Genomic DNA, 23,383 nt, shown 5'->3' on the forward strand with positions numbered 1-23,383 from the left:
GTCACCCCAGTCTATCTTCTGTCACTTTCTCTCTGCCTAGTTGTACATAGTTCTCTGGGGTGTTTCAGGGTGGGTCCAGGGTTTGTAGACCAACCCTGAAATCTGTTAGTTACACTCCATGAATTCTTCAGATCAACAGTGACAAGAAATATTTATAAAAGTGGCTGAAATATTTATAAAAGGGTTTAAATTTCCCTGATTCTGGGTAATATGACTATAAATTTCTTTGTATTTTAGGCTCACAATACTGTAGTCCACTACACTTTTCTAAAGTCTTTTTTAAAAAAGTAGTTTTAGTTTCACAGCAAAGGTGAGAGGAAGATATAGGGATATCCCCAATATATCCTCTTTTATTGGTTGTCATCTCATGAATTCACATATTTAGCCATTTTCTGTAACTTTATCACACACCATAGATGTTACCTTAGTATTTTCCAGAGCGGCCTTATGTATAGATTGGTAAAATTTCCCTTCCTTTTTCTGGATGTACTATATTCTTGAATCATTACCATTGAAGTCACGGCCAAGGCACTATTTCAGTGTAGGTATATAGTCACCTAATAATAATGTATGTTTATTACTGATAGCTATCATATCCAGCAAAGTATGTGCCAAACATTCTAAGTATTTTAAATGTATTAAGTCACTTGTACATAAAGTATGTATTATCATCTTAGCTTTGCAGAAGAGGAAACTAAGAAACAAAGTTATACAGTTAGTTACGGTGGATTTGTCAATTTCTCTTTGTATGTTAGTCAAGGTTTGCTTTGTATATTTTCCAGCTATATTTAAGGAGCATACATGCTTAGAATTATTATCGTCACTTAGTACATATATGGAAATATTTAATATTATATTCACCCCCTTTATCTCTAATGATTTTCTTTGCCTGAAAACTTATTTGAATTTATAAGTGTTATTTATATATTCTGGAGACAAGTCCTTTGAAAGCTTTGTGTATTATAAATATTCCTTACCACTTATCTGACTTATCTTCTCATTTTCTTAAAGGTGTCTTGATGAGCAGAAATTTTAAATTTTGATAAAGTACAGTGTATAATGTTTCTAATGTTTCTTTCTTCTTAGAGGCAGTGCTTTCCAAGTCCTAAGAAACTTTTGTCCACCTCAAGATCAAGAAGATATTCTCCTGTGTTTTTTTCTACAAGCTTCATTGTTTTAGCTTTTTATTTAGGTTTATTATCCATCCTGGAATAGTTTTGTGTATCATATAAGTTGCTTTTCCTCAAAAGTCATATCATCTGCTTTACTTTTGTTTGCTCTTCAGTGGCCTCCAAGTAGCTGTTTTGTTGGTTTATTTGTTTTTTCATGTTGACTGGTCTATAATTATTATCCTGGTAGGGTTAATCCAATTCAATCTACTTTGCCATTACCGAAGCTATTCCAAACACAACCAACCTCTTCATGTCCTGGGAGCATGGCAATAATGCCTAAATAGTTAACTCCTTCTTCTAGTATCCTGCCAGATGAATTTGTATCAGGAGCAGATGTGTCATGTTCTGAGAGTTGCACTAAACCACCAATCATTCAGTTGGTGAGGTCTTTGAGAAAAATGAGAAATTTTGGGTTAGGTGATGGGAAAAGTGTGTGTCTTACATAAAGGCTAAGTAACCCTACCCTAGAGTGTATAAATATTAGCCTATTGCTGTCATTAAAGTCATTTGTCATGTATTACATATGTTTTATTGCTTGGTAGTAATCTTTTAGTTTGAAGTAAATCCTTTCAATAGCAATTAGATTTAAAAGTACATGTTTAATGAAAAATTAAGTAGTGAATTTACATTTCTCTGGACAGTTGATGACAAGTAAATAATTTGTTTGTCTATGTTTACCATCCAATATGGGGGCAATTCTAACAGTAGAAATTGGAAAAATCAGAACACACAAATGTGCTAAAGAACTACTAGTACCTACTTCAAGATTTAGCAGTTTATTGACAGTTTAACATATCTATCTGAAGACAATCACTTCACAAACCCCGTAAGATTTACTTGCATATCACTAATCAGATCAAACAATTTTTCTTCTAAATTAATTTATTTTTAGTTCCCAGGTTTGTTATGCATATAAATACAGCAATAGCTGTTAAAACATTGGCTTCAATAACTGAAATTAAATTTAGAAAATAATTTAAATGAAGCCATTTTTATATCAGTATCATAAGAGGACTCAAACAGAAAAGCAGTTAGTTTAATTTTTCTTCATCCAAACTATAAACTCAAGACTCTTTTTAAGTTTATTCTTTTAATCAAATATCCAACGTGATCTGGAAGCTGTTATAAACTCAGTTATAAATTTCAATATAGAAAATAATATTGAAGGAGGGGAGGAGCTAGATGGCTAAATAGAGGGCTCCACCAATCATCCCTCCTGCAAGGGCACAAATTTAACAAATATCTATATAAAAAGTGCCTCCATAAGAACCAAAAATCAGGTGAGTACTCAAAATACCTGGTTTTAACTCCATATCACTGAAAGAGGCATGGAAAAGGTAGAAAAAACAGTCTTGGATAGCCAATGGCAACCTGTCCACATCCCCCAGAAGTGGCTGTGTGGCATAGAGAAAAAATGTGTGCTCTTGGGACAGGGAAAGTGCAGCAAATGGGAGATATCGTATTGAACTCTGTACCGCCCTGTTACAGCAGAAAGCAAAGCCAGACCAAATTGAGTTGACACCTGCCCACAGAGGGAGTATTTAAACCAGCCATAGCCAGAGGAGTATGGCCCATCCCAAGAGCTGGAACTTGAGTTCCAACAAGCCTCACTAACTCAGGCTGGAGTGCTCTGGGGCCATAAATAAACTTGAAAGGCAGCCTAGGCAACAAGGGCTGCAACTCCTAGGTGAGTCCTAGGGCTGAGCTGGGCTCAGAAGCCAGTGGACTAGGGAAACACATGACCTACTGAGACATCAGGCAGAATAGCTGGGGAAGTGCTGGCACCACGTCGCCTCTAAGCCCAGACTGCACATCTCATGTCTCTAAAAGAGTCCCCTTCTTTCCACTTGAGGAGAGGAGAGGGAAGAGTGGGAAAGATTTGTCTTGCATCTTGGATGTTGGCTTAGCCACAGCAGGAGAGGGCACTGGTCAGAGCTGCAAGATCCCCTTTCCAGGTCCTAGCTCCTAGACAACATTTCTAGACATGTCCTGGACTAGAAGGGAACCCACTTCCTTGAAGGGAAAGACCCAGTCCTGGCAGGATTCATCATCTGCTAACTGAAGGGTTGACCCTGAATAAACAGCAGCAATACCCAGGTAGTACATTGTGGCCCTTGAGGAAAGCAGAGGGAATAGTAAAGGTGACTTGTCTTGCACCATAGACAGCAGCTCTGCCACAGTAGGGTAGAGCACAAGACAGGCTCTTGGGGTCCATGATTCTAGGCCTTGGCTCTTGGATGGCATTTCTAGACCTGCCCCGGGTCAGAGGGCTGCCCACTGCCATGAAGGATGAGTCCCAAGCTAAGCAGCATTCACCACAAGCTGACTAAAGAGCTCTTGGACTTTAAGTAAACATTGGTGGTGGCTTGGCAGAATCCCTCCATGGGCCAGTGGTGGCAGTAGGCACAGAGAGAGGCTCTCTGCTTATGGCAAGGGGAGGGAAGAACAAGAACATATACACTATGGAATACTATGCAGCCATAAAAAAGGATGAGTTCATGTCCTTTGTAGGGACATGGATGAAGCTGGAAACCATCATTCTCAGCAAACTATCGCAAGGACAGAAAACCAAACACTGCAAATTCTCACTCATAGGTGGGAATTGAACAATGAGAATACTTGGACACAGGAAGGGGAACATCACACACTGGGGCCTATCTTGGGGTGGGGATGGGGGTAGGGATAGCATTAGGAGATATACCTAATGTAAATGACAAGTTAACAGGTACAGCACACCAACATGGCACATGTATACATATGTAACAAACCTGCAGATTGTGCACATGTACCCTAGAACTTAAAGTATAACAAAAAATAAAAAAGAGGCCGGACGCGGTGGCTCAAGCCTATAATCCCGGCACGTTGGGAAGCCAAGACGGGTGGATCACAAGGTCACGAGATAGAGACCATCCTGGCTAACATGGTGAAACCCTGTCTCTACTAAAAAATACAAAAAAAACCCAGCCGGGCGAGGTGGCGGGTGCCTGTACTCCCAGCTACTCAGGAGGCTGAGGCAGGAGAATGGCATAAACCCGGGAGGCGGAGCTTGCAAGTGAGCTGAGATCGGGCCACTGCACTCCAGCCTGGGCGACAGAGCGAGACTCTGTCTCAAAAAAAAAAAAAAAAAAAAAAAGAAAGTGAAACCAGCACTACTGTCCCATAGAAAAAATATAAGGACTTTATATTGTGGTTTCAGTGCCAGCTTAGCCTCAGTACAATAAAACATTAGGCAAATTTCTAAGGTTATTTTTGGCTCCAAACTCTGGCTCCCAGACAGCATCTGTAGACCTGCTCAGGGCCTGGGGAAACTCAACAACCTAAAGGAAAGGACACAAATCTTGCTGTCTTCACCAGCTACTGATCATAGAGCCCTAGGGCCTTGTGTGAATATAGGTGGTAGTGAGGTATTGATTACAGTAGGCCTTTAGGCAAGACCTAATGCTATGCTGGCTTCAGGTCTGACACAGCACAGTCCCAGTGGTGGTAGGTACAGGGGTGCTCACATCACCACACACCCAGCCATAGGCAGCTCAGCACAGAGAGTGACTCCATTTGTTTGGGAGAAAGTAAGGGAAAAGAACAAGATTGTCCACCTAGTAATCCAGAGAATTCTTCCGGATCTTATCTAAGACCACCAAGGCAGTACCTCTACGAGTCTCAAAAAAAACCACAGTGACATTGGGTTTGGGGCCTAGGCCCCCCTGAATACCTGGGAAGCCTTCTCAAGAAAGACAGGCATAAACAATCCCAGACTGTGAAGACTACAATAAATACCTACTTCTTCAATGTGCAGACACCAAAAAACATCTGCAAGGATCAGGAGCATGCAGGAAAACATGACCTAACCAAATTAACCAAATAAGGCACCAGAGACCAATTCTGTAGAAACAGAGAATGGAATCTTTTATACAAAGAATTCAAAATAGCTTATTTGAAGAAACTTAAAGAAATTAAACATAACACAGAGAAGGAATTCAGAATTCTATCAGGTAAATTTAACAAAGATATTGAAATAATTCAAAACAATCATGCAGAAATTCTAGAGCTAAAAAATGCAATTGACACACTAAAGAATGCATCAGAGTCACATAATAGCAAAATGTATTAAGTAGAAGAAATAACTAGTGATCTTGAAGACAGGCCATTTGAAAATACATACTCAGAGGAGACAAAAGAAAAAAGAATAAAAAACACTAAAGCACATCTATGAGATCTAGAAATAGTCTCCAAATGGTAAATCTAAGAGTTATTGTCCTTAAAGAGGAAGTAGAGAAAAAGATGGGGTATAAAGTTTGTTCAAAGGGATAACAGAGAACTTCCCAAACCTAGAAAAAGATACCAATATTTAAGTACATGAAGGTTACAGAACACCAAGAAGATTTAACCAAAAGAAGACTACCACTTTGGTGGTGGAAGGAACATAGAGTTGAATTAGGCTAAATTTATTGATTTGGGCCCACTAAGTAGAGACTCTGCATTTAATGTTGCAGCTCTGGGAGTTACAAAAGGTTCTAATAGTTTATTTGCTTGGTTAGCTGAAATATGGATTAAAAGATGGCCCACCGTGAGTGAGCTGTAAATGCCTGATCTCTCTTTGTTTAGTGCAGAGGAAGGGATCCAAAGGCTTAGGGAGGTTGGGATAGTGGAGTGGATTAGTCACTTTAGACCTACTCATTCCAGTTGGGAGGATCCAGAAGATATGCCCTCGACCAATGCTTTGCAAAACAGATTTGTGAAGGCAGCACCTGCATCTTTGAAGATCCCTGTAATTGTTCTTCTCTGTATGTCATATCTAACAGTGGGAACCACAGTCACTCAACTGTAACATTTAAATACAATAAGAATAATTGGATCCCAAGGTGGCAGGGGCCAAGTGGTGGCACTCAACCATCAAAGGCAAGGTAGGCATAACTACCATAATAAACAGCAAAGACAAACTGGCAATCAGAATAGTCTGACTTTTGTAGAGCTCTGGTATTGGCTAGTTACTCACAGTGTTCCTAAAAGTGAAATTGATAGGAAGCCTATTGCATTCCTACTTAATTTATACAAGCAGAAACTTCTAGGTTGAATGGATGAAAGACTAATTTGAATTATAGAAACAAAGAATCACAGCCCCTCAATCAACTTCCAGACTTCAGCCAGTTTACAGACCCAGATAATGAAGGGGAGGCTGGGTACCCTTGTGCAGGGACCTAACTACATTACTCACAATTAATGCAGTGAATTTTTCCTCCCATGCTTCCCCAAGGAAACCTCCAGCCTTTTACCAGAGTAAATGTGCACTGGGGAAAGGGAAACGATCAGACATTTTGGAGACTACTGGGCACTGGCTCTGAACTGATGTTGATTCCAGGGGACCCAAAACGTCATTGTGGTCCTCCAGTTAAAGTAGGGGCTTATGGAGGTCAGTTAATTAATGGAGTTTTAGCTCAGGTCAAACTTACACTGGGTCCAGTGGGTCCCCAGACTTATCCTGTGGCCATTTCCCCAGTGCCAGAATGCGTAATTGGCATACACATAATTAGCAGCTGGCAGAACCCCCACATGGGCTCTGACTGGTAGGGTGAGAGCTATTGTGGTGGGAAATGCCAAATGGAAGCCTTTAGAGCTGTCTCTACCTAGAAAAACAGTAAATCAAAAATAATATCGCATCCCTGGAGGGACTGGAGATTACAGCCACCATGAAGGATTTGAAAGGTGCAGAGGTGGTGATTCCCACTAAACCCCATTCAACACTCCCTTTTGGCCTGTGCAGAAGATAGACGGATCTTAGAGAATGACAGTGAATTATCATAAACTTAACCAAGTGGTGACTCCAATTGCAGCTGCTGTACCAGATGTGATTTCATTTCTTGAGCAAATTAACATAACTACAGGTATCTGTTACGCAGCCATTGACTTGACGAATGCCTTTTTCTTTATTTTTGTCCATAAGGTGCATCAGAAGCAATTTGTCTTCAGTTGTGAAGGCCAGCAATATACCTTTATGGTCCTACCTCAGAGGTATATCAACTCTCTGACTTTGTGTTATAATCTTATTCGGACAGAGCTTGATGACTTTTTGCTTCCACAAAATATCACACTGGCTCATTACATTGATGACATTATGCCAATTGGAGCCCGTGAACCAGAAGTAGCAAACACACTGGACTTATAGGTAAGATATTTGTGTGCCAGAGGATGGGAAATAAATCCAACTAAACTTCAGGGACCTTTTACCTCAGTAAAATTTCCAGGGGTCCAGTGGTGTGGGCCTGTTGTGATATTCCTTCAAAGATGAAGAATAAGTTGCTGCATTTGGCCCTACAATCAAGAAAGAGGAACAATGCCTAGTGGGCCTATTTGGATTTTGAAGGCAACACATTTCTCATCTGGGTGTGTTACTCTGGCTCATTTATTAAGTGACCCAAAAGACTGCCAGTTTTGAGTGGGGTCCAGAACAGAAGATGGCTCTGCAACAGGTCCAGGCTACTGTGCAAGTTACTCTGCCACTTGGGCCACATGACCCAGCAGATCCAATGGTGCTTGAGGTGTCATTGGCAGATATGGATGCTGTTTGGAGCCTCTGGCAGGCCCCCATATGTGAATCACAGTGGAGGCCTCAAGGATTTTGGAGCAAGGCCCTGCCATCTTCTGCTACTCTTTGTTTTGAGAGACAGCTTTTGGCCTGTTATTGGGCTTTGGTGGAAACTGAATGTTTGATTATGGGTCATCAAGTCACCACACAACCTGAACTGCCTATCATGAACTAGTTACTTTCTGACCCATCTAGCCATAAAATGGGTCAGGAACAGCAGCTTTCCATCATCAAATGGAAGTGATATATATGTGATCAGGCTTGAGCAGGTCCTGAAGGCACAAGTAAAGTTACATGAGGAAGTGGCTCAAATGCCCATGGTCGCTACTGCTGCCACCCTGCCTTCTCTTCCTCAGTCTGCACTGAAGTCCTCATGGGGAGTTCCCTATGATCAGTTGACAGCGGAAGAGAAGACTAGGGCCTGGTTCACAGATGGTTCTGCACGATATGCAGGTACCACCCAAAAGTGGACAGCTGCAGCACTACAGCCCCATTCTAGGAGATCCCTGAAGGACAGTGGTGAAGGGAAATCTTCCCAGTGGGCAGAGCTTAGAGCAGTGTACTTGGTTGTGATGCTTTATGGAAGAAGAAATGGCTAGATGTGCAATTATATACTGATTCATGGGCTGTAGCCAATGGTTTGGCTGGATGGTCAGGGACTTGGAAGAAGCATGCTTGGAAAATTGATAACAAAGAAATTTGGGGAAGAGGTATGTGGATGGACCTCTCTGAGTGGTGAAAAGCCGTGAAGATATTTGTATTCCATGTGAGTACTTACCAATGGGTGGCCTCAGCAGAGGAGGAATTTAATAATCAAGTTGATATGATGACCCGTTCTGTAGATACCACTCAGCCTCTTTCCCCAGTAACTCTGTCATTGCCCAATGGGCACATGAACAAAGTGACCATGGTGGCAGGGATGGTGGTTATGCACGGGCTCAGCAACATGGACTTCCACTCAGCAAGGGTGACCTGGCTATGGCCACTGGTGAGTGCCCAATTTGCCAGCAGCAGAGACCAACACTGAACCCTTGATGTAGCACCATTCCTCAGTTTGATTAGCCAGCTACCTGGTGGCAGATTGATTATACTGGACTTCTTCCATCATGGAAAGTGCAGAGGTTTGTCCTCACTGGAATAGACACTTACTCCAGATATGGGTTTGCCTATCCTTCATGCAATGCTTCTGCAAAGACTACCATTCGTGGACTCACAGAATGCCTTATCCACCATCATGGTATTCCACACAGCATTGCCTCTGACCAAGGCACTCACTTTACTGCTAAAGAAGTGCAGCAGTGGGCTCATGTTCATGGAATTCACTGATCTTACCATGCTCCCCATCACCCTGAAGCAGCTGAATTGATAGAATGGTGGAATGGCCTTTTGAAGTCAAAATTACAATGCCAACTAGGTGACAATACTTTGCAGGGCTGGGGCAAAGTTCTCCAGAAGGCTGTGTATACTCTGAATCAGAGTCCAATATGTGGTACTGTTTCTCTCATAGCCTTGATTCATGGGTCCAGGAATCAAGAGGTGGAAGTGACGCCACCCCCTAATACCCCTAGTGATCCACTAGCACAATTTTTGCTTCCTGTTCCCAAGACATTATGTTCTGCTGGCCTAGAGGTCTTAGTTCCAGAGGGAGAAACACTGCCACCAGGAGATACAACAATCATTCCATTGAACTAGAAGTTAACATTGCCACCTGGACACTTTGGACTCCTCCTACCTTTAAGTCAATAGGCTAAGAAGGGAGTTACAGTGTTGGCTGGGGTGATTGACCCAGACTATCAAGATGAAATCAGTCTAAGGTAACTTTCATTTCACAACAAAGGTAAGAAAGAGTATGTATAGAATACAGGAGATCCATTAGGGCATCTCTTAGTATTACCATGCCCGTGATTAAGATCATGGGAAACTACAACAGCCCAATACAGGCAGGACTACAAATGACCCAGACCCTTCAGGAATAAAGGTTTGGGTTATGCCACCAGGAAAAAAACCACACACACACACACACACACACACACACACACACACACACACACAAACATTACCTGCTGGGGTGCTTGCTGAAGGCAAAGGGAATACAGAATGGGCAGTAGAAGAATGTAGTCATCAATACCAGCTATGACCACATGAACAGCTGCAGAAATGAGGACTGTAATTGTCATGAGTATTTCCTGCTTCTATTGTTAAAAACATGTTTGTGCATGTATATACTTATACTAAGAAAATATCTTTATTATATTTCCTTTCTCCTTTATCATGTGACTTAAGATTGATTGACTTCACATCAGCATTTAAGTATTGTTAACTTTATGTAATAGTATTTGGGTTGTGGATTGGTGCATTTCCAGTTGTATGAAGGATAGTTGTATTGTGTTAGGCATAATTATGACCTTATTATTGTCTTTATTTGAAGATTATGTATGATGTCATGAGGTGTGTATGGGTTCAAGTTGACAAGCGGTAGACTTGTGATGGTTAATACTGAGTGTAAACTTGATTGGATTCAAGCATACAAAGTATTGATCCTGGGTGAGTCTATGAGGGTGCTGCCAAAGGAGATTAACATTTAAGTCAGTGGGCTAAGAAAGGCAGACCCACCCTTAATCTGGGTGGGCACAATCTAATCAGCTGCCAGTGCAGCTAGAATATAAGCAGACAGAAAAATGTGAAAAGAGAGACTGACCTAGCCTCCTGGCCTACATTCTCCCATGCTGGATGCTTCCTGCCCTCAAACATTGGACTCCAAGTTCTTCAGTTTGGGAAATGAGACTGGCTATCCTTGATTCTCAGCCTGTAGGTGGCCTATTGTGGGACCCTGTGATCATGTGAGTTGATACTTAATAAACTCCCATATATCACGTGGTCATAACTGGTATTGATGACTACATTCTTCTACTACCCCTCTGTATTCCCTTCACCTTCAGCAAGCACCCCAGCAGGTAGTGTTTCGTTTTTTGTTTTTGTTTTTGTTTTCCCCTGGTGGCATAACCCAAACCTGTGTTGGCTGTTGTAGTTTCCCATTGACCTTAATCACAGGGCATGGTAATATTAAGAGATGCCCTAATGGATCTCCTGTATTCTATGTATACTCTTCCTTACATTTGTTGTGAAATTAAAGTTACCTTAGACTGATTTCATCTTGATAGTCTGGGTCAATCACCCCAGCCAACACTGTAACTCCCTTCTTAGCCTGTTGACTTAAAGGTAGGAGGAGTCCAAAGTGTCCAGGTGGCAATGCTAACTTCTAGTTTAATGGAATGATTGTTGTGTCTCCTGGTGGCAGTGTTTCTCCTTCTGGAACTAAGACCTCTAGGCCAGCAGAACATAATGTCTTGGGAACAGGAAGCAATATATTATATAAATTTATATAATATATAAATATGTATTATTTATATATTAAATATATATTGTTTTAATTAATTATTTATTATATGTTAAATATAAATTTAACATAAATTTAATTATTTAAATATATATTATTTATATATTATATATTTGAAATTGTATATAAAATTTATATATATAAATTATATATATATTCCATTCATTCTGTCCCTCTAGAGAACACTGACTGATACACTTATCAATAATAACATTGAATATAAATAAACTAAACTTTCCAATCAAAGGACATAGACTGGTTGAATGGATTAAAAAACAAAACCCCAAGATCTGTTGCCTACAAGAAACATGTTTCACCTATAAAGACACTTATAGCCTGAAAATAAAGGAATATAAAAAGATATTCCAGCAAATGAAAACCAAAAGATAAAGAAGGTCACTATAGAATGAAAAAGGAGTTGATTCAACAAGAGGATGTAATACTTCTAAATATGTATGTATCCAATACTGGAGGACTCAGATTTATAAAGCAAATACTATTAGAGCTAAAGGGAGAGATGGTCCCAATATAATAATAGCTAGAGGCTACAACACCCCACTTTCAGCATTGGACAGATCCTCCAGCCAGAAAATCAACAAAGAAACATTGGGCTTAATCTGCACTATAGACTAAATGGACCTACTAGATATTTATAGAACATTTCATCCAATGACTGCAGAGTTAAATTCTTTTCCTCTACACATGGATCACTCTCATATTATAGGTCACAAAACAAGTCTTAAAACATTCAAAAAACTAAAATAATATCAAGTATATTATCTGACCACAATGGAAGAAAACTATAAAACAATAAAAATAAGAATTTTAGAACCTTTATAAATACATGAAAATTAAACAATATGCTTCTGAATGACCAGTAGGTCAATTAAGAAATTAAGAAGAAAATCAAAAATTTTCTCAAAACAAATGACAATGGAAATACAACATACCAAAACCTGTGGGATACAGCAAGAGCAGTACTAAGAGGAGAATTTATACCTATAAGTGCCTACATCAAAAAAGAAGAAAAACTTCAACTAAATAACCTAATGATTAATCTTAAAGACCTGGGAAACCAAGAGCAAACCAAATTCAAAATTAGTAGAAGAAAAGAAATAATTAAAATCAGAGCAGAAATAAATGAATTTGAAATGAAAAAAATACAAAATGATAATAAGACAAAACATTTTTTTAAGTTAAACAAAATTGACAAAAGTTTAGCCAGACTAAGAAAAAAAGAGAAAAGTTCCAAATAAATAAAATTAGAGATGAAAAAGGGGGAATTACAACTAATAATGCAGAAACTAAAAGGATCATTAATGGCTATTATAAGCAACTATGCACCCATAGATGGGAAAATCTAGAAAAACTTGAGAAATTACTAGACCCATACAGCTATCAACATTGAACTGGGAAGAAATCCAAAACCTGAACAGACTAATAGCAGGTAAGAAGTTCAACATCATAATAAAAAGCTTCCAGGAAAAATCAATCAATCAATCAATCAATCAATCAATCCAGGACACAGTAGCTTCACTGCTGAATTCTACCAAACATTTAAAGAACTAACACCAATCCTATGAAAACCTTCCAAAAAATAGAGAGGGAAGGAATACTTCTAAACTCATTCCATGAGGCTAATATTACTCTGATACCAATATGAAACAAAGACACACCAAAAAGGAAAACTATAGGCCAATACTCCTGATGAATGTTGATGCAAAAATCGTAAATAAAATACTAGCAAATCAAATTCAACAACAAACACATTAAAAATATCATTCTTCATGACCAAGTGGGATTTATCCTAGGGATGCAAGGATGGTTCCACATATGCAAATCGAACAATGTGCCACATTTTATGAACAGAATGGACAAAAACTATATGATCATTTCATTTGATGCTGGAAAAGCATTTGATAAGCATCTCTCTATAATAAAAACTCTCAAAAAACTGGTTATAGCAATAAAACTGGTTAAAACAATAGAGCTACCAAACAATCTAGAAATTCCACTCCTACGTATATACCTATAAGAAAATATCAGTATATCTACACTCCCATGTTTATTGCAGCATTATGGACAGTAGGCAAGATTTGGAAGCAACCTAAGTTTCCATCAACAGATGAATAAAGAAAATGTGGTACATATACACAGTGGAGTACTGTTCAGTCAAACAGCTATATGAATTTTATATGAGAAGAATGAGATCCTGTCACTTGCAACAACATGAATGTAACTGAAAATCATTATGTTAAGTGAAATAAGCCAGGCACAGAAAGAGAAACATCACATGCTCTTAATTATCTATGGGAGCTAAAAATTAAAGCAACTGAACTCATGGACCTTGAGAGTAGAAGGATGGTTACCAGAGGCTGAGAAGGGTAGTGGGGTGGTGGGGATTGTGGAGGAAAGGGGAATGGTTAATGGGTACAAAAAAATAGAATATATAAAACCTAGAATTTGCTAGAACAACAGGGTGAATATAGTAAAAAACAATTTAATTGTTCATTTTAAAATAACTTTAAGGAGTATAATTGGATTGTTTAAAACACAAAAGAAAAAGGCTTGAGTTGATGGATACCCTATTTACCCTGATGCGATTATTACATATTGCAAACCTATATCAAAATATCTCATGTAAGCTGTAAACATATACACCCACTATGCATCCACAAAATTAAAAATTAAAAATATAGATAAAATTATGCATTTACATGATATTTTAAATACTGTATAAATTTTGATGGAGGAAAGCATTATAATAAAATATTTTTATTAAATAAGAAAAGCTGTATAGCAAAAACATATTTGGAATTGTCCGTGGCACACACAGAATTCAAAATTGCACCCAATATGTTTTGGTATTCTGCCAATTAAAAGAGAAGTTGTAGTTACCCAAATTTATGAGTGTTTTTACATATACATAGAATTATTGAGCAACACGATTTTTGTTACTAGACTTATCTTGAATATAAAATAAATATTTCATTATGGAAGTATGCACTTTATTTTCTGCCAATGTCAATTAAACTTTAGTGTATTTGAGAATCTAGAGGATTACTTTTTAAATGTCTTAAAATGGTATTGAACGTTTTGCAAATGAGCCCTCTAAATTTCAGCAACATTTTGTTCAAAATCATTTGAAATTTTCAATCAAAATATTCCATGAATGAAGTGCCAAACTACTTCAGCTTTTAAAGCTTTCATTGGATTGCTATTATTGAAAACAAATCTTGGGAACAGGAAGACAGTAAAATGTTTTGCTTAATCACAAGGGAGCAATTGAACAAATTGAATAATAAGAGCTCAAATTGTATACAATATTAAATTTTGAAAATCTGTAATTGTGCTTCAGAATGATGCTTTCCAAACTCTCTGTGATAAAGAACCAGTTTTGCTTGTTTAAATTTCAGTCCTCCACAAAATGATACTTTTAGAAAGTACAATAAAAGTAAGAGAAATTAAGTAGACAAAAATAATATACAAACTTCAAGCCTACTTTTTAAATCATTAGTTTAAGTGCATATAAAAGTGACTTTGAATATATACAATCAGAATGACCATATAGAAAAATAAAAGAATTTCAAAACTTCTACAAGTTGTTCATTGAAGTATACATACAGGCAAGTAATACATGGGAACACTATAAGACTCATGAAGTTTTATCATTCTGCAATCATAACTAAAGAAAAAATAATGATTGAAATATGGTTCCCCATATGAAACATATGAAACACCTTATGGACACTTTTAATGAACAGCATATTTATTAATATTTATGCTTAAGGTAACAATTGAGCTTGGTTCTTACTAATTAATCTAAATTAAATTGACAGTAATGCTTCTTGCAAGAGACTATATAGATCTAAACTGTTTATTTTTTTTAATAAGCATAAAACCACAGCAAAAACAAACAAAAAACAAAAAAACCACAGTGTAACAAATATGTCAATGGGAATGGAAGAAGATATTTTCTTTTTTGTTTCTTTTTCAAGACATAGTCTTGTTCTGTCACCTAGGAGTGAAGTGGCACAATCTTGGCTCACGGCAACCTTTGCCTTTCAGCCTCAAGTGATTCTCTTGCCTCAGCCTTCCAAGTAGCTGGAATTACAGTCATGCACCAACATACCCAGCTAATTTTTGTATTTTTAGTACAGATGGGGTTTTGCCATGTTGGCCAAGCTGATCTCAATCTCCTGACATCAAGTGATCTGCCCACCTCAGCCTCTATAGGAATGAACCACTGCACCTGGCTAGACTTTTTTAAAAACTTTTTTTAATGAGCTCAAATTATTAACTTTTTATTTTTATCTAAAATCAAACTAGTGATAACTGCAGTTTCAAAATTTATACTTAGTCCTTCATAGGTAACCAGTTCTGATAATTTATCCCATAAGCTGATAGTCAAATTTGTTATTTAATTTTATGAAAGGAATGAATTGCCTATGTTGGATCTTTTTGTGATGGAAAATAAAATTAAAAGTATTTTATCATATTCATGAGAGATTTGATGGTACAATTTTGTGGATATACAGTGTCTAGATCATCACCTACTTTATTGATTTGTTATCTAATTATGAAATACGCTGTAATAATGTAAGGAAGCTTTTTCTTTCAAGCTTCTAACTTTAATTTTTGCTCTTCAGTCTTATCTGCCACTGAAAAACCTGTTACATTCCTTCACTGTATGCATGTGTGATGGTTAATATTGAGTGTCAACTTGATTGGATTGAAGGATGCAAAGTATTGTTCCTGGGTGTGTCTGTGAGGGTTTTGCCAAAGGAGATTAACATTTGAGTCAGTGGGCTGGGAAAGGCAGACCCACCCTTAATATGGGTGGGCATAATCTAATCAGCTGCCAGAGTGGCCAGAATAAAAAAGCAGGCAGAAGAATGTGGAAAGTCTAGGCTGGTTTAGTTGTCTGGTTCTATCTTTCTCCTGTGCTGGATGCTTCCTGCCCTCAAACATCAGACTCCAAGTTTTTCAGCGTTGGGACAGACTTGTACTGGCTTCATTGCTCCTAGCTCCTCAGCTTGTAGACAGCCTATTGTAGAACCTCACCTTGTGATCTTGTGAGTCAGCACTCATTAACAAACTCCCCTTTATATATACGCCTATCTTATTAGTTCTGCCCCTCTAGAGAACGCTAATTCACCATGCAACAAGATCAGTAATAATTCTCAAAATATCAGGCAAATAAGCAAGTCTAGTCTACAATTCATATGTTTAAAAACCCAGAACCACATTATTTTCTTATCTTGGAGAAATACATTCTTGACAGAATTTTAACCCTTGATAACAATCACATCTGAGCGTATAATAACAATTGTACATGACCAGTCTTCATAGAATCACATAATAGAGAATATTTTTGAATTTAACATTGGAGTAAAACTAGTATTGGTCTTCTTTTCTCTGAAATCATGTCCAACACTACCATCACCATTTGGTCTACTACTTCTGCCATATTCAAAGAAGGCAGGTCTTGTCAACTGTAAGAGCAAAGCCTATTATACCATCAGTAAATTAGGGTCAAAATAAGTAATACATGCTAGTAACCAAAAACAATCCAGATGAACTATGTAAGTGTAGTTTGTCTTGAAATCCATTACACAGCTGAGCACTAAAAGAAACTTAAATGAAACAAACTCCAGAAAGTGACAAGCCCTCAAAAGAGAAGAAAAAGCTGAGCATGGTGGCTCATGCCTGTAATCCTAGCACTTTGGGAGGCTAAGTCAGGTGGATCACCTGAGGTCAGGAGTTCAAGACCAGCCTGGCCAATACGGCAAAACCCCATCTCTACTAAAAATACAAAAAATTAGCTGGAGGTGGAGGTGTGTACCTGTAATCCCAGCTACCTGGGAGGCTGAGGCAGGAAAATCGCTTGAACCTGAGGGGCAGAGGTTGCAGTGAGCTGAGATTGCACCACTGCACTCCAGCCTGGGCAAAAGGAAAGATCCACAGCTCCTGTGTGCCTGACTGAAATGGAGAGTGAGGGGAGCAAGGGCCACTGAAAAAGGTAATGAGTATCCAGTCTAACTTTCAGCAAGCCTTCTAGGGCTGTGTGTGAATGATAATGGGATGCCCAAGATAGAAAGGAAGACTACACCACCCTCTAGTTCTTTCCCTCACATCTTAGGGAGACCTCAAATAGTGGCAGGGAGAAATTAGACCCCTAGGCTTAACTCCAGGCATTCACCTCACTAAGACTGAGGGAGGAGCAGAAGACTGGAGAGAAACCTCTCAAGTAATTCTTTTTTCACAGAGCATCTACGGGCTACATCCACTCTCCAGAGGCCAAGAGTGGTGTGGCAGGAATGAAAAGGATCACCCAAGGCATAGAAAGCAGAGGGCAAAACTGGAAAGCAAAGAGAACTCCCTCACCACTCAAAACTCTGGCAACCAGAATATAAAGCGGGAAGAGCTTGCTCAGAGGTCAGAAGGCAAGTGGCTCACCTGTGAAATGCAACAGACATCCTGAGATTCACCAGTGCCAGGACCCCAGGCCTTGCTGACAGGAAAGGCTCGACGTATTTTAGATCCCGTAGTGCATTGCTATCATGGTTTTATTGACTCAACAACCATTTAAATTGACCCACATGTTTACTCTTTCTGTTGCCTTACATTTCTCTTTAAATCTTTGAGTTTCCCTTTGGAATCATTTTCCTTTACTTGAAAAACACTCTTTAGTACTTCCCTTAGAATAGGTCAGCTATTAGTAAAAAGTCTTCACTGTGTCTCCAGTTTTGCAGAATATTTTTGCTAGGTAAAGAGATTTCTTATGTAAATGAAACTAAAAGTTTAAATGCTCTTTAAAAGGCTTATTCCTTGACATTCCAGAGGATTTCCCATTCCATAATTGGGTCATAGCTAGTTTGGACACTGTCTTATAGAGAAGCATATAGCAGACATAACTTGAAGATCTTTGCAAGATACCAGGTTTCACGTGGTCCAAAAATTTTACCAATATTGGTAGGATTTGAGGGTACTGAGCCCATCAACATTCAGACTATACTAACCAACCCTTTACCCAAACTAGTAAAATACCCCTTCTAACCACAACCAAAGGAGGGACTGAGGCCCATAGTATAACCACCAATAGAAACAGGATTTATTATGTCTTGCACTATCCCATGCAATACTCTTAACCTCCCTTGAATGGGAGTTCAAAATCGTAGGGTCATGACTAGAATGATTATACCTTGCTTACTTTCCAGGATTGCCCTGATCCTCTGGATACAATTCTATCTACTAGTCATGACCCTAAACTAGTCAGAGAGTCATCTTCTTTGCAGTGGCCCCTTCTGGTACCTAAAATATCCCCACATTGTTAACCCTAACTTCTAATCATAGAAAAAAAAAATAGACTCTGACTAGAAGAACAAAGTGCTTCTGTAAAAATCATTACAGTGCTGTCCATAGAGGCATGTAACAGGGCAAGGAATAAATATTGGAGCTATTTTTTTTTCTGTACAGTTCACTTTTACTCTTCAGAGACTCTTCAACTGCTTTATAGGAGTTGTTCAACTCCAGAGACTCTGCCCTTTCCAAAACAGATAACTGGCACACCTGCCATGTTAAATGATTCCTAGACTACCACATAGTCTGTGCCCTCTTAAGTACTATTTTATTTATGGAACCCATTCTTTGCTTGTTTCTCACAAATAAACCGCTTGCATCTATCAGGTAATTATTACTGGTTTTGCTTGACATCCCATAGGAAACACGTCTCCTTACAGCATGTGCCCAGGAACTTACAAAATGGAGCCACACAGGCTACTCTGAAGAATTATACAGAAGAATCACTAATTTACTTTTGTATATGCATTATTAATGTAATAATTCCTATAATGGGGTATATACAATTGGAAAAGATAGTGAGAAATTTATACAATTAGAAAGGTAGTAGGAAACTAAATCTTACCTGATGTTATAAATGATATTTTCGTAGCTCTGAAAGCTCATTGGACCAATCTAAACTCTTCAGTTCAAGAAGTAATTATCACTGTTTTAGATTTTGATAATTACTAAAAATCACAGTTTTAGATTTTCTCTCAGTTTATCAATGTGGTATCTGTGTCACTGCTAACACTTCAGGTGCAGTTGGAGAAACACAACTGGTCAAATAGAACAATTCACCTCTGAGATGTTCACCTGGCTCTTCAAGGTAGACCCCAATAGACTGTGATGTGTTTCCTTGGTCTAGATTCTAATCATTCTGCTCTCAGTTTTTGTGAATGTTGCAGTTGCCAAGTGTGGACTTCCTGGAGTCATACATGTTTCTGCATAGTCACTATCTTATCACATAATCCAACTCCTCATTTGATGAAAGGAGAAACAAAGAAGAGACCGAGGTCTGACTCTAAACTATTGTTTGTTGTTTCTGAGACAACGTATTATCTAGGGATTCTAACAGTAGTGTAGATCTGGAATGAGAGTCTTCTCTGCCTGCCCCTCTGGTCTGGCCAGAACTTGGATGTAAAAAGAAGTTCAGGAGGAAGAATAGGAACAATCACCCCCACTAGGTATGTAAGAATGAGAACAATCGCTTTACAGTTATAACTGTAGAATGCCATATAACTTGCATAATACTTCTTAGCTCACGGTATCATCTAGTTTGAATTGACCCTTGCCTTAAAAAAAAACAAACAAAAAAAAACAGTTCATCCAAATGTTCATTCTGCTGCTGACATCATATCCTAAGGACTTCCTAGGGCAATCCATAAACAAGAAAAACTCATTCTTTCTTGGTTAATTAATTTGCAAATATTTTTTCAGAAATTCTTTTTAATTGTTCTTCCTTGCTGTGGTATGCCAGTAAAATTCTGATTATATCATAGCAGGTTTCTTTATTTAAGAGGCTTTCCACATATAGACTAGAATACAGACATATAAAAGCATCATATAAATACAATAATTTACCTAATTAGGTTATAGGTTAACACAAATATGAATGGCTTAAGAACAAAACAAATACTCAAGCAGACCCTGAGAAGATAAAGCAGCAAATGGATCTTCTCATCCTGAAGTATCAAAATGCTATATTACTTGTTAGTTCTATAGCACTCTTCCTCTAAAGAACTTAAGAAGTTTGGACATACCTTGAAAAGGGCTTTTAAAGACATTCTAATACTTATTAGTAGTACTGAGTCATTGTCAGCATAAAAACTTAAAAGAACATCCCAAGACAAAATAATGATCCTTGCTATAGACTAACACTGGAGAAACAAACTTGGATTGAGGACAGCTGTGGTCATCTGTAACAACGCCACACAAGGCAAATTGCTTAAACGTTCAGACCTCAATTTTCTCCTATAAAAAATGGAATCATAATATCTGCCATACTTCACTGAAAATGTTACTGAAAAAGTTAAATAATGAATATAAAAATAATTGTAAACTGCAAAATATGACACAAAGTCAATAAATTGTGTCTGTGTATATATGTTTTAGGTCTTATATAGCTTTTTATTCACGGATTTATATTCTTCCCACATCTACCCACTCTGCTATCCCCATGCCCACCATCCCAATTTTTCATACCCAAAAATCAAACTATTATATCTTCCAGCAAGTTGAATCTATACATTGTGAATTGAAAATCTCATTCATTGTATTTACTTGAATTTGAACCAATCATAGGAAGTAGCGTGGAGGAACTGGGGTGCAGCATAGAAAATCAACTTCAATAAATGCCAACACAGAGGAATCAACTTCTTCAAATGCTTTGGGTAGCCGTATGAATCCAAAACAATTCTTTTAGAATGTAATTTTGCATGTGATTAATCTATCATCTGGTCTGATTGCTTCTGGTACATTTTTATAATTATAAATTGAATGGAGAATAAAGATAATTCAAATAATCTTATTGGCTAAAGCACAGGGCATTAATTTAGTTTATAATAGCAATAATGACCTCAGCCCAGGACATTTCTAGGCAATTAATGACTGGCTGGAGTTAATGGCCCGAGTTTCAGCCAAGGACCATCAACTCCTCCTAGCCGGTCATCAATCCTCAGAAAATGCCCAATGTTCAGATCCATTCAGAGTTTGACTTCATCCCAACTTTATAGTTTCAAATAAGTTTGTGCTTTACTCTTTTTCCTCAAATTCTATGTCACTTGTAAACTGGGTAAAAATAATTGACATTGTTTTTGAATAATAAATTCATGGAACATAAGAACAACTAAATGACACATAGACATTGTACATTAAATTGTATTGTAATGTTGAAAACAGAGTACACACCCAAACCAAAGGGTATTGATTTCTCTAACTCTACAACTTTCTCAAAATCAGTCCTGCTAAGGAAAACCTGGGTTGTGAGCCCCGAATTTCATGTTCTTAGTTTATTTCTCCCAGAGAAAAAAAATCAGATTTAACCTGTAATGTACGCATTTCTGCTTTCTACCTATCAGCCTATCCTGTTTGACTTTAAATTCTTTTCCAGAAGGAGTGGGAGACGTAGCAGAGAGAAGCATGACTTAACATGCAAGCCCAAGCAATACCAAATGACAATAGCATCAGTCATTTCAAGCTTCTCTAGAGTATTTTACCTATTTTTTATTCCCCTATCTCACAGGAGGCAGATGAAACAGATGAGCTGGATTACCAGCAGCATGGCACACACAAGCTCTTTGTGAGCTGTTCAAGCGGAGAGAGGGATTCGGCCAATCAGACCCCATCTCTACGGGAGGCCACCAGGATGCTGCTCTCACCTCTCACCAGGAACCAGAGACTACAGAAAGAGTAATACAGTGTCTCATTGAGTTTGCCTCCCATCAGCTCCCCCTCCCTTTTTTTCTTTCTGATTCCTTTGTTGTTTTAATCCATCATGAGAAAGCCAGAAGTCATGAAATGACAGTATGTAAAGTGACCTTTACAATCAGGGTCACTGGCCTGGAAGACATGGACTCAGAACACCTGTGGCTGTTAATAAACAAGAAGATGCTTTCATTCAGAGATCACACTTGTCCAAAGTCTATTCTATTCATTATCTATTTTTAAAAGGCAACCCTTTTAGAAATATGTATAACACATTGAAGTGGGCAATTCATTATCATTATTACTTACATTAACAACTGATGTCCAAAACAGGCCTCTTGCAGGCTGTGCAGTCATTGCCTGTAAAAGGAAACAAAATATCCCTCAGTAGCTGAACAAATATCTCCCAGAGGGGATTCCTCAACAGAAAATGGGAGATGTGTTGCCAAAGAATAAAGTCTGGTCATGAAAAATGATTGATGATGAGAATAGTCAAAACAATGTTAATAAATGACAAATAACAATACACTCTTATAAAGTAAAGAGAAACATTGTATTCCCATCTTTTCTTACTTCCTGGGAAGATGAGTATCTGTCATTAAAACCATTATTCCTGCTGTCAAAATGCAGACATGGAATAATTCAAAAACTGTCACAAAGAACTTTACATATTGATGGTTTGATGTAGGATGGAGTCAGAAATAAAGAAATAAAAGTCCAGAAAATAGGATTCTCCCTATGCCTTAATCTACCTTCACCCAGAGGCCACATGCAGATATGAGACAATAGAGAAACTGAGGATTGTTAAGCAGGAGTAGTGCAATATTAAAAGATGATCTGTCAAATTTTGCTAAGGTAGATTTGATATGCTGGACTAGCATTTTAATTTGCTCAATATCATACAAATCAAAACTAAATTTGGAGGAAAACAAGATCTATAGAATACCAATAATTTTTGAATTTAAGAAAAAGGTAATAATTTTGTTTTACTGATTTACAGAAAGCAACTGATGATCAATGTCAATTGTCCCAATTTAATTTCTTGAAGCAGACAAGTTGATATATATTCTATAGATAAAGATGTAACTAGACAATTGGTTTAGGACCAGATTTTCTCTGTTGGAATTCAGAAGGTTCAGGAATCTTCAACCCGGTTTTGCAGAGGTAGGAAATGAATTCATGTCTGTCTTAAGACAAATCCTATGTGCTTTCTGTCTCACTGTGGCTCACATGCTAAAATCTCCTCCTATGATTCCATACAATATGCTATTTCACCTAGAGGGATTTTGCAAACCATTTAAATGCAAACAGGGAGAATTCACCATTACTCCACTATCATGGATTGTGTGTTTATGTACCCTGCTGTCAAATTCGTATGTTGAAGCCCTAACCCCCAACATAATGGTATTAGGAGGTGAGCCATTTGGGAGGTAACTAGGTCACGAGGGTGGAACCTCTGTGATGGAA

General features: G+C 38.1%; 1 protein-coding gene and 1 pseudogene across 1 annotated transcript in view; one reads left to right on the forward strand and one right to left on the reverse strand.

The window, feature by feature from the left end:
* LOC100430131 (serine/threonine-protein kinase RIO3 pseudogene) overlaps positions 1–23,383 on the forward strand; it is a 71,340-nt pseudogene that overhangs the window by 44,933 nt on the left and 3,024 nt on the right.
* The window catches only part of LOC144336138 (uncharacterized), a 410,554-nt gene continuing 409,119 nt past the window's right edge, over positions 21,949–23,383 (reverse strand). Inside the window, exon 5 of the transcript XR_013407641.1 lies at positions 21,949–22,276. The gene's annotated coding sequence lies outside the window, so the exon portion shown is untranslated. The remainder of the gene's footprint in view (positions 22,277–23,383) is intronic.

The sequence above is a fragment of the Macaca mulatta genome, chromosome 17 (assembly GCF_049350105.2).
Source record: "Macaca mulatta isolate MMU2019108-1 chromosome 17, T2T-MMU8v2.0, whole genome shotgun sequence".
Classification (NCBI taxonomy): domain Eukaryota; kingdom Metazoa; phylum Chordata; class Mammalia; order Primates; family Cercopithecidae; genus Macaca; species Macaca mulatta.